The 10,698-nt window shown below is 46.7% G+C and overlaps 1 long non-coding RNA gene across 2 annotated transcripts in view; it reads left to right on the forward strand.

The window, feature by feature from the left end:
• LOC115832878 overlaps nucleotides 1–5,964 on the forward strand; it is a 28,281-nt gene extending 22,317 nt beyond the window's left edge. Inside the window, exons 2-3 of one of the 2 annotated variants that reach the window (XR_004028255.1) lie at nucleotides 2,426–2,531; nucleotides 5,539–5,964. This is a non-coding gene — a long non-coding RNA (uncharacterized LOC115832878). The remainder of the gene's footprint in view (nucleotides 1–2,425; nucleotides 2,532–5,538) is intronic. The other variant, XR_004028254.1, reaches the window with a different exon arrangement.
• The last annotated feature ends 4,734 nt before the right edge of the window (nucleotides 5,965–10,698 follow it).

Genomic DNA, 10,698 nt, shown 5'->3' on the forward strand with positions numbered 1-10,698 from the left:
GGCGTGGTGGCGGGCGCCTGTAGTCCCAGCTACTCGGGAGGCTGAGGCAGGAGAATGGCGTGAACCCGGGAGGCGGAGCTTGCAGTGAGCCGAGATCGCGCCACTGCACTCCAGCCTGGGCGACAGAGAGGGACTCCGTCTCAAAAAAAAAAAAAAAGAGATTGGTAAATAAATGTACATTAACTTTAAATAAAATGTGTATGGTGTGTATGACTCATTTTTTATGATTTCTCACTTTCCCAACATTTTCAGATAACTCATCATTTTCCCAGTCACATCAGAGACATCTTGATGGTTTTCTTTTTGGAACATAACAGTTTAAAAACCTAAATAGGATCATGCCAAACATATTGTTCTGTGACTTGATTTTTTTCAGTGAATAATAATCTCTTGGAGTCTTGCCATGCCAGTACATATACATCTACTTCATTCATTGTAAGTGCAGAACGCTTTTCAATAGCAAGGATATGCCAGAATTTTACGACTTCCCACAATTAATGGGCATTTGGGGGCCCTCCTTCACCAGTTGTTTGCTTGTACACATAATGTGCCATTAGCATTGTCGCACTTGCTTCTTTATGCATTCAAGTGCCAGTGGAAGGAGAAAGATCTTGAAGTCCTGATTCTATCAATTAAGTGGTCCAAGAAAGAGAATGAGCATCTTGAGGTCTCCATCTTCAACAGTCTTACAGTCTGGAGGGGAGCAGACACACACATAGCTTTTACTCAGGGAGATGGGGGTCAACTAAAGGTTAAGCGAGTGCAAGAAGAGGGAGACTGAGGGGTTCAGTCGAGGGGATGACTGAGAATGCTGCCTGGAGGAGGTGTGCTTGAGTCCTGGGTTCAAGGGTCAAAAGGTTCTGATGCTTGGTCTGCTAATCTTTCTTATCGTATCGTTGCCTGGCAGTATGCCTGTTATTTGAGTGGACTCTTCTTGGACCATTTGCTTGGACGAACAGTGGGCAGAAGTGGAAAGGAAGGGTGCTCTGGACAAAGGTGACAAAGCCCAGGAACAAAAGTCGGAAGGTGCACAGTGTGCCCAGAGGGCCAGGAGTTGGGTGGAGTGACTGGCTCCTTGGTCGCTTGCAAGTAGCATGAGAATAGAGAGAGCTGGGAGCATGCACTAAAAAGCACCAAAGACGAATTTAGGTTTGCACAGAAAAGGATGTTTCGTCAGGGTATGTGAGGAAAGTTGAGTAGAGAATTTAGGAATGGAGCAGACGACTCTGGTTGGGATGATGAAAGCGGAGAGACAGATCCATGTTCTTTCCAGGTGCCCCAGCAGCTCCAGGTCTCACTGAACCTGTTACTTTGGCAGCTTCTATGCTTCACTTTTGGGGATTGCTTCTGCTTTGAAATAGCCATGTGGAAGAAAAACTACAAAGTTTTGAAGGGAAAAAACCCCACCTAACTTTAGCTGCCGTTGTGTCTTCATCTGTAAAAATCTTCTTCATGTCTCATGGATTTCAAAATGAAGTTTATCTTGGTTTGTTCCATAAAACATCAGATGCAACTTTAATGGCCTAACCCCAAAAAGATAACTTGACAGCCATCAAACATTCAGCAGCGTTCCAAATGCCCTCTTGCTGGAGCCAGCCTTCTACGGGGCCATGTGGATGTCAGGCACACACAATTTGAGTCACGCTGACATAGCTGGGATGCCTGGATTGCGCTGGAATCTGGGGGGTACCAATCACAGGCCAGAGAGAAGCCATTGGCTGGAAGGAACAATGCCAGAGTGTTCACCGTCTCTGCAGAAGGAGGGGGTGTTGATGGTGAGGGGAATGACAGTTGCAGCCAGAGGAGCAAAATGACCCCAAAGCAGGGTGGGCACATGTCAGTGATGCTGGGCAGAAGCACTCCAGGGGCTCAGGTCATGACCACATCCCTTTTCTCCTGCCCCACAACCAGAAAAATTAAGAAGATACAAGATTTTCCCTAAAACTTAATGTACGGAATGCCCTGCTGTCTTCAGGTTTTTAGGAAATCCAGGGTTGACAACAGCAGAAATTTATGAAGCACTTACCTCTACCAGACACTGTCTGTATCTTAAAAGTAATTCATTTAATTCTCACATTCCTTAATGAGGTAAGTTTTACAATTTCCATTTTATGATGAGGGAAACTGAGGCTTAGAAAGATTAAGAAACTTGCCCAAATCCTGCAGCCAGAAATGCGCAAAATCAAGACGTGAACCACAGTCTCTCAAAAGCCAAAGCCTGGCCACTCACTACTGCCCTCAGCAGTCCCGGGGCTGGTTCATGCCATCTGTGCCACCCCCACACAGCCACCTCTTGGATGGTAGAACCCTGTGTGTTGAACAAGTAGAGAAACGTTCTAAAAGGATTCTTCTTCCTCCCCTGTTTTCCTGGGGGCCGAGTAGACATGTTTAAACATGCTGTTCATCCGACGCTTGTTTACTTCAGTGGCTGGGCCAGGAACAGTAAGAGGCATGAGGATCACCCAGCGTGGAGACCGCTCTGGAGGAGGCTGCAGACTGGAGGCGCTGTTGTAGCCAGCTGCATTTTGGAGGTTGGGTTGCATGTCTTAGATCTCTAATGAGTTTGGTCATTATTTTTTCAGCCAGGGTTTTCTTCCTCCCTCCCTCTCTTCCTTCCTTTTTTCCTTCCTTCCCTCCTTCCTTCCTTTCTTCCTTCTTTCGTCCCTCCCTCCCTTCCTTCCTTCTTCCTCTCTATCTTTTATTTTCTCTCTCTGTCTCTTTTTCTTTCTCTCTTCCTCCCTCCCTCCCTTTCTCTCCTTCTTTCTTTCTCCCTCCCTCCTCTCCTCCCTCTCTTGGTCTCTCTCTCTCTCTCCCTTCCTTCCTTTGTTCTTTCAAGATTTTTCTTTCTTTCTTTTTTTCTTTCTTTTTTAAAGGTGTAAGCCTTTTTCTGGTTTACTACACGCCAAGGACTGTGCTAAATCATTCACATAAAACCACTAGTGTGTATCACCTCATCTGGTCCTCCCACAGTCTAATGGGTAGGTACTGTCATTATCCTCATTTTAAGAAAATGAAGAAACTGAAGCTCAGAGAGGTTAATTGATGTCTCCACCATCTGCCTAATTCAGTACCCTGCACCCTTAACCACTATAAAAGAACAACATGCCAATAGTTCCCTAATGCTATGAAAGGCACTGTTTTAAACGCATCCTTTTTATCAACTCACTCACTCCTCCAAAGAAGCACAATAGAAATTACTATTATCCTTGTTTAATACATTGGGAAACTGAAGCACAGAAAGGTCATGTAATTTTCCCCAGGTCACCCAGCTAGTAAGTGACAGAGCTGGGCTTCTGTTTCACCGAGGAAGATATTCCTGTTTTTGTTCTGTTGTGTTTTTCACTTGAAATCCCCCGCGATGGCCCAGAGTGGAATGCTAGGGTCCTGAGAATAAAGTCTCTGAGATGAACTGGGAAGGGGTGCCAGTGGCGGCTGTGTCCCCTACAGCTCTGGAAGGTGGAGGCAGTGGAGACAGCAACTACACAGCAGCCACAAGCCTGGGTCCCTGCCAGGAGAGACCTCAAAGTCCCCTCGAGGGTTGGCTTCCCTGTGCTGGGCCGTGCACAGAGGCGAGTCGTGGCTTCCAGGAGGCCAGCAGAACATGGTCCTCGGGAGAGGAGAAAGCCCGAGGGAAGGGCTGATGGGACCTCGCCCTCAGCTCTGAGAAGGGCTGCTCTGTAGGAGAGGGGATGAAGGTAACAGCTCTGCCAAGAGCCAGGCAAGCAAAAGTTGGTTTCTGCTTGAGCAGCAGCCGGGGAATTTCAGGGAGAGAGAGGAATCCGTTCCCAACAGTGCATAATGTTCAACCGTGGAAGAGGTGACCATCAAGGGGGCCTCTAGAAAGAGGAGACAGGCTGCCCTTACGCTGGCCTCTTTATTATCTCTGCCCCTAACCTTTGGGAATCCTTTGTCCATTTTTCAGCCCCTGGCGCCAGTGACTCCACTCTGCGAATCCCTTCCTGACCAGCCATCCCCACACCCATAAGACTCCAAGTTCTTTTTGGGGGACAGAAAGCCCAAGTGTGCTGAGGTCTGGGCTGCTGCACATTCATCCCTGGGTGGGCTGTGGCTCAAACCAGTCATTTGGCTGATGGAAGTCTCAGACACTCTGGAAGCTAGCCCAATTGGTCCTGGTGCCCCCAGTAACACTCACACCCTATTCTCCTGCAGCAAATATACCCTCTCTACTATTCGTTTGGCCTTGGGTATTAGGTATCATGTGACCTCACTGGTATGGCATCTCCTGGTGTTAGCGGCTTCTTGCATGAGTACATTGCTCAGATGATCAGACAACATTTATTGAACACTTACCATGTGCCGCCTCCCGTTGTAACTGCTTTATGGGGTTATCCATTTAATTCTCCCAAGAACCCCATGAGTTGATTTTTTTTTTTTTTTTTTTTTTTTTTTTTTTTTGAGACGGAGTCTTGCTCTGTCGCCCAGGCTGGAGTGCAGTGGTGCAATCTCGGCTCACTGCAAGCTCCGCCTCCCGGGTTCCCGCCATTCTCCTGCCTCAGCCTCTCCGAGTAGCTGGGACTACAGGCGCCCGCCACCACGCCCGGCTAATTTTTTGTATTTTTAGTAGAGACGGGGTTTCACCGTGTTCTCGATCTCCTGACCTCGTGATCCGCCCGCCTCGGCCTCCCAAAGTGCTGGGATTACAAGCGTGAGCCACCGCGCCCGGCCTAGTTGATGTTATTTTTATCACCATATTACAGAGAAGGAAACGGGGGCCTAAGTGCTCGGTGGCTACAGGATGAGCTGGGACTCAAACACAATACTGGAACTGCGGCCATCAAAATCTGTGATTTGTCCCTGGTTTGTGTCTCAACAAAAAGAAGTCAGAGTCTTTCTTACTCCTTTGTATCTCCCGTAGCTCCCGGTGAGTGTCTGTATACAGTAGTGGTTCAAAAAATGTGGGCTTTTACTGACTGTTCAAAGACATTTCTAGGTTGGTTTTTTAATGATTAGCGAGACAGGGTGCCCTTAACAGGGCAAAATAGTGTTGAATCCTTGGTAGACAAAATCAGGTGCTTTTTGGAAGAAATGAGAGAGAGATTTGCAGGCCATGTATTAGGAAACTTTGTTCTATGTCTTTTTTTTTTTTTTTTTTTTTTTGAGACAGAGTCTCGCTCTGTTGCCCAGGCTGGAGTGCAGTGACATGATCTCGGTTCACAGTAACCTCTGCTTCCGGGGTTCAAGCAATTCTCCTGCCTCAGCTTCCTGAGTAGCTGGGATTACAGGCATGCACCACGACGCCTGCCTAATTTTTGTATTTTTGTAGAGACGGGGTTTCACCATGTTGGCCAGGCTGGTCTGGAACTCCTGACCCCAAGTGATCCGCCCGCCTCAGCCTCCCAAAGTGCTGGGATTACAGGTGTGATCCACCACGCCCAGCCATGTTCCAAGTCCTTAAGGTAACAAGGAGAAATGTGAGAAGCCCATTTGGGAATGAAGGATGCAAGAAAGCCCTGTAACTGAGGCAGCCAATCAGAAGCTTTTATTAATGGCCCTCTTTCTTTTGTCCCCCACTTCCAGGAGAATCTACCATAAAACCGACAGACTCTTCCTGATCTCTACCTGTGCTGTCTGCCTCTCTAGCTCTGGACACTGAGAGCTGGTGCCCTGTGGCCACCGCAAGCTGGAACCCTGAAGATCACCAAGAAGACTGCATGCCTCGCTCTAGCCTTCCTAAGGGAAAGTAGACTCCTGTTTTTGAGAGAAATTACCTGATTTCAAGAGAAACATAAAGGACTTTTTTTTCCTTAACATTCCACTCGTAAAAATGAAGTTTGGAAGAACTTCTGCAAACTCTGAGTGTTTTGGTCAATTGACCTTTTACGGTACTAAGCAGATCTGAAGCCACAAATACACTGGGGAGGAAGGTATACCCTTCACAAAAGATTTGTCACTTAGCCAGATACTCTGTTGCCATGCTTCTTTAAATAAAGAACATTTCTGGTATATTTTATTTATTTATTTTTATTTTTTAGAGTTGGGGTCTTGCTCTGTTGCTCAGGCAAGAATGCCGTGATATGATCAGAGCTTATTACAGCCTTGAACTCCTGGGCTCAAATAATCTGCCTGCCTCAGCCTCATGATTCATTGGGATTACAAGCGTGAGCCACAGTGCCTGGCTCTCTTCCTGGTGTATTTTAAATTGTTTCATTTCCTTGAAAGTGAGATTTATCTATTATGTTCAGAAAATCTGGCAAGATATACCTGATTGCTTGAGATCCCTAAAAATCATAATACATTAACGTTGAAAGGGGCATTTGAGTCTCACATTCTCACTTTAAAGATGAAGAAACTGTGGCCTGGAGAGGTTAAGTGACTTGTTTTCATCACACAGTCTTGTGCGTAGCAGGCTGCCCAGTTTCCAGCTTTCTCCCATTACTGTGCATCTTCCTTGCATCCAAGGTATACAGGGAAGCTGACCCTCCCAGTCAGGCCTCTCTACCTGGTCCTCAGCTGCCATCACAGATGTTTAATCATTGATCCCTCTTTTGGATTTCATTGTTATTGTTTTTTCCTTTTATTATGGAAACGTTTCAAACATAAAAGTAGATAATATAAATAACTACCACGCCCCCTCACCCAGCTTCTACAATTATTAGCACGTGGCCAATCTGTTTTTCTCTATACCTGACCCCAGTTACCCCTCCCACCCAGATGACTTTAAGGCAAATCCAAACATCATGTCATTTCATCTGTGAATGCTCTATGTGTAACAGTGTGTGACCCCTCTCCTACATACATGTATGTCCACAGTACAATTGTCACAACTAAAAAGAGTGAACAATAATTCCTTAATATCATCAAATTTCCCTGATTGTCCTTCTTACTATGTCTCTCTCTCTCTCTTTGCAATTGGTTTATTGGAATCAAGATTATGGGGTAGAATTATGAGCTGATCATTCAAAGTCCTTGCATTAGAATTTTGCTGAATGAGGGAAAATAAATTGCATAATAAGGATATTTTATAATAACCATAGATCACATTCATACATGCCTTTATACTTCCTGAGTCTCTTTAACCATAACTTTATTTTTTTTTTTGAGATGGAGTCTCACTCTGTCACCCAGGCTGGAGTGCCGTGGCACAATCTCAGCTCACTGCAACCTCCGTCTCCTGAGTTCAAGCAATTTTCCTGACTTGGCCTCCCCAGTAACTGGGATTATAGGTGCCCGCCACTATGCTATTTTTTTTTTTTTTTTTTTTGTATTTTTAGTAGAGACAGGGTTTCCCCATGTTGGCTAGGCTGGTCTCGAACTCATGACCTCAGGTGATCCGCCTGCCTCGGCCTCCCAAAGTGCTGGGATTACAGGCGTGAGCCATGCACCCGGCCAACCATAACTTTCATGTCAGATAAGGAGACAGGTATCATTTGCCTCCAACAGAGGAAACTGAGGCTTGGAGGTGGCATGGAATCTAATTAGTGGTCGAGCTCAGATCTCCCATGCTTCCTGACTTGGCTCTTTTCACTGCAACAGAATGTCATTATAACTCCCATCTCATTACAATTATAGCTTCGATTTTGTGCAGCTCGCAAGGATCAACCCCCTTCTAGATACTTCCTGTGTAGAAGCTCATGGAACCGTCAGGACAACCCTGTAGAGGAGATGCTCGGATTCTCATTGCACTGACGGGGAATCTCAGGCACAGAGACGTAGAAACATTTTTCAAGGTCACCCAGCACCAGCATTTAAGCCCAGGTCTTTCTGATTCTAGAGCTCCTGCTTGCAATAGCTATCACATGCTAACATCACGTAACAAGGTGACTGTAATTCACAGTAGTGAAAATTTTCTTCTATCAACTTTATCCTTATTCCCTTTTAGAATTTGGCTTGAAATGTGAAACCACATTTTTGAAAATGCTACTATTCAGACATTTCATAAATGTGGATGTGATTTTCCTTTGTTCAAATTCGTGAAAATCAACATGACCCTCGACTGAAAAATGCAGAGCTGAAAATGAATCCAAGACCCCGGAACTGTCTATCCTGGCCTCACTCAGCCGGTGGCTAGTGCCACACGGTCCCTGCCTTGGCCTGACCCTGCTCGCTCTGTCTTGTGCTTTCAGGAGCAGTCAAAGCCCTTTTTAGAAAATATTTCTTGGTCTTCTGTGGCATTGGATGGACAGAGTTTTCCACTAGGCTTTTTTTTTTCCAGCCACACTGGCCCTTAAGAAGATGTTACTCAAGGCTCCACACCTACTTCAAACATTTTTAGGGGCCCTGGCTGGGGCCTTGTGCAGAACTGCCAGGAACCCTACAGAGAGGAGGAGCCCAGCTCTGGGGGCCTCGCCTTGGTCCCAGTGTTTACTGAGCCCTTGCAGAGGCCCTGCTGTCAGTGTGCTGATTCTCTTTCTCACACTTCCCCAAACAGCATATTCTTGTTAGGCAGCTGTTGCTTGCAAGGCCTTCTTTCAGCCACGGTCGCTTTTCCCATGTTTAGAGCCCTGGTGTTTCCCCCCTTCCTTTTTTTTTTTTTTTTTTTTTTTTGAAGGGCTTTTCCCCTAAGTCTTTCTGTCGCTGAACAGCTGTGCTCTGATATTAGATAGAATGTTTTCTGTCCTCACCACAAGCTTATGAACAAAAGGGTTTTAAGAACCCTGATAAATGAACAAGGTCTCTGGGAAGATGAAATGTTACCAACATTTCAAACAATCAAAATCCTTGTGCATCTCGAAGGGTTTGCACTTTCAAAGCAGTGCTGGGTGGGTATTTTGTCTTGGAGCCTTGGAGACTGTAATTTTTTTTTCAGTCTCCCTATCGACCTGACATGGGAAAGTTGGTCAGAAGATGGCCGTTTACTGCCATCAAAGCCCTGAGCTTGCTTTCCTATTGGCTGTTTGTCCTGCTTTGAGGCCCCTCTGGAGAGTTTCGGGGGGTTCTCTCAGCAAAGAGAGGCCAAGGCTGGGCATTTTGGTTTCTGTTATCTTCCAGTTTATGTTGAGGTTCTATCCTCATCTGAAACAAACTTGTGGCCACTCTTGATTAAGCGCTACCTGTGTGCAGGTGCTCTGCCAAGCACCTGCCATTATCCTGTTCTAGCTGCAGAGCAGCCTGTGATGTCTGCATTGAGACCTCTAACTTTCACATGAGGAAACTGAGAGTTAGAGAAAATAAGCAGCTTGCCCAAGGTTGCTTAGCAAGGTTGTCTGCCACGTGGCTCCAACTTTCCAGCAAGTGGTGGAGCCAGTATGCAAACCCAGATATTTTGGACTCTGAAGCCTCTGCTTTCTTCAGTAAAAGTGGGATCCCTGAGTGGCCAGGGGTGGCCAGAGAGGGGGTTGCCTAGACTATTCTGCCTTCCTGCTTCCATGTAGGACCTCCTTCTAAACCAAGGGGCTCTCCTTTATTTAAACTCTTCACCCCCATCTTTGCCCCCACATCACACCCCCTGGGATGTGCACTGTCTTCCTTGCCTTATTTTAATGTTGTCGAAACCCTAGGCTACTTTCTCTGCTTCACTGGCAGCCCAATCTGGGGTCCAAACCCAGACGTTTGCTCTCCAGCCCAACCCCTTCCTGGTACTGCCTCACATGGGAACAGAAAGGTCAAGGCTTAAAGTAAAATGACAGATGGAAAGAAAAGCCTCCACCAGCCCGTGGAGCTCCGTGAAATCCTTCATTATGGGATTTCGCTTGTCAGGGCTACAAGGAGAAGCCTGAAGGCTCATGGCAAAAATCAGCAACACATAAAGGTACTGTACAGGCAGGCACTGCTCATCACAGTGAAAACATCTGACAGGCAGTTGCAAGGGTGGTGCAGCAGGGTGATGGGGAAGGAGGAGGGGGAGAAGAAAGGGAAGAGAAGAGGAAAATGACCAGCATCGTGACTTCATTTCCTGTCTGTTGGCACCATGCCTGCTCTCTTCCACAGAGATCTTCTTCTCTTCTGAAGAAGAGATCTTTTACAAATCCAGAAGAAAGATTTTGGCTAGATCCAAGGAAGATGATAGAAAGCATCCAAATACAGAGACCCAAACATGTCCTTCTCTGGAGATCTTGAAGGCCAGGGTTCAGGCTCATCATTTGGGGAGTTTAGGGAAGGGCCTGCACGGACGCAGAGGCATGGACTCAATGATGTCAGCCCTGTGGATTCAGGAGAGAGGAGTAGTGTTGGCCTTGGGGGCGTTCTCATCTCAAGCCAGAGTAGGGCCAAGGCAGTAAGTCCACACAAGGGACCGAGAAGTGGGCATATATGGAGCAAACTCCAGACACACCTGTCCTTGCCCACACATCAGGCTGCACACCTTTTTCTCATGTGTCCTCACCCTTCCCAGTCTTTTCTAACTTCCTTTACCTTTGAAGCTTCCTATCACCTCTACGGGAAAATGCAGACAAAGCATCTTTTCATGGGGTTTTCATGTCAATAAAGAAAAACACTTGCAGGACACAGAATTGATCACAAAGCATATGGGTCCAGCAGGCTTGGGAGGGGCTTCATTCTTTGGAAGAGAAGCAGGGGCAGCTTCTGTGCCCAGACCTGGAGAGGCTGCCCAGAAGGGAACTGCATCCCCTCGGCTGCCCTGTGCACTCCTTAAGTGGGGCATGTCCAGGTTCTTCAATGTTAGGGGAGACTGTGAAAAGCGCAAAGATGTTTCTGCAGTGGCTTTTGGGAGTAGGCTGTGGCACCTCCAGGGGGGTATGGAATGTGCGATGCTGGTGACGGTGTGGCACAGGGAAGGTC

Source organism: Nomascus leucogenys, chromosome 23 (assembly GCF_006542625.1).
Source record: "Nomascus leucogenys isolate Asia chromosome 23, Asia_NLE_v1, whole genome shotgun sequence".
Lineage (NCBI taxonomy): Eukaryota > Metazoa > Chordata > Mammalia > Primates > Hylobatidae > Nomascus > Nomascus leucogenys.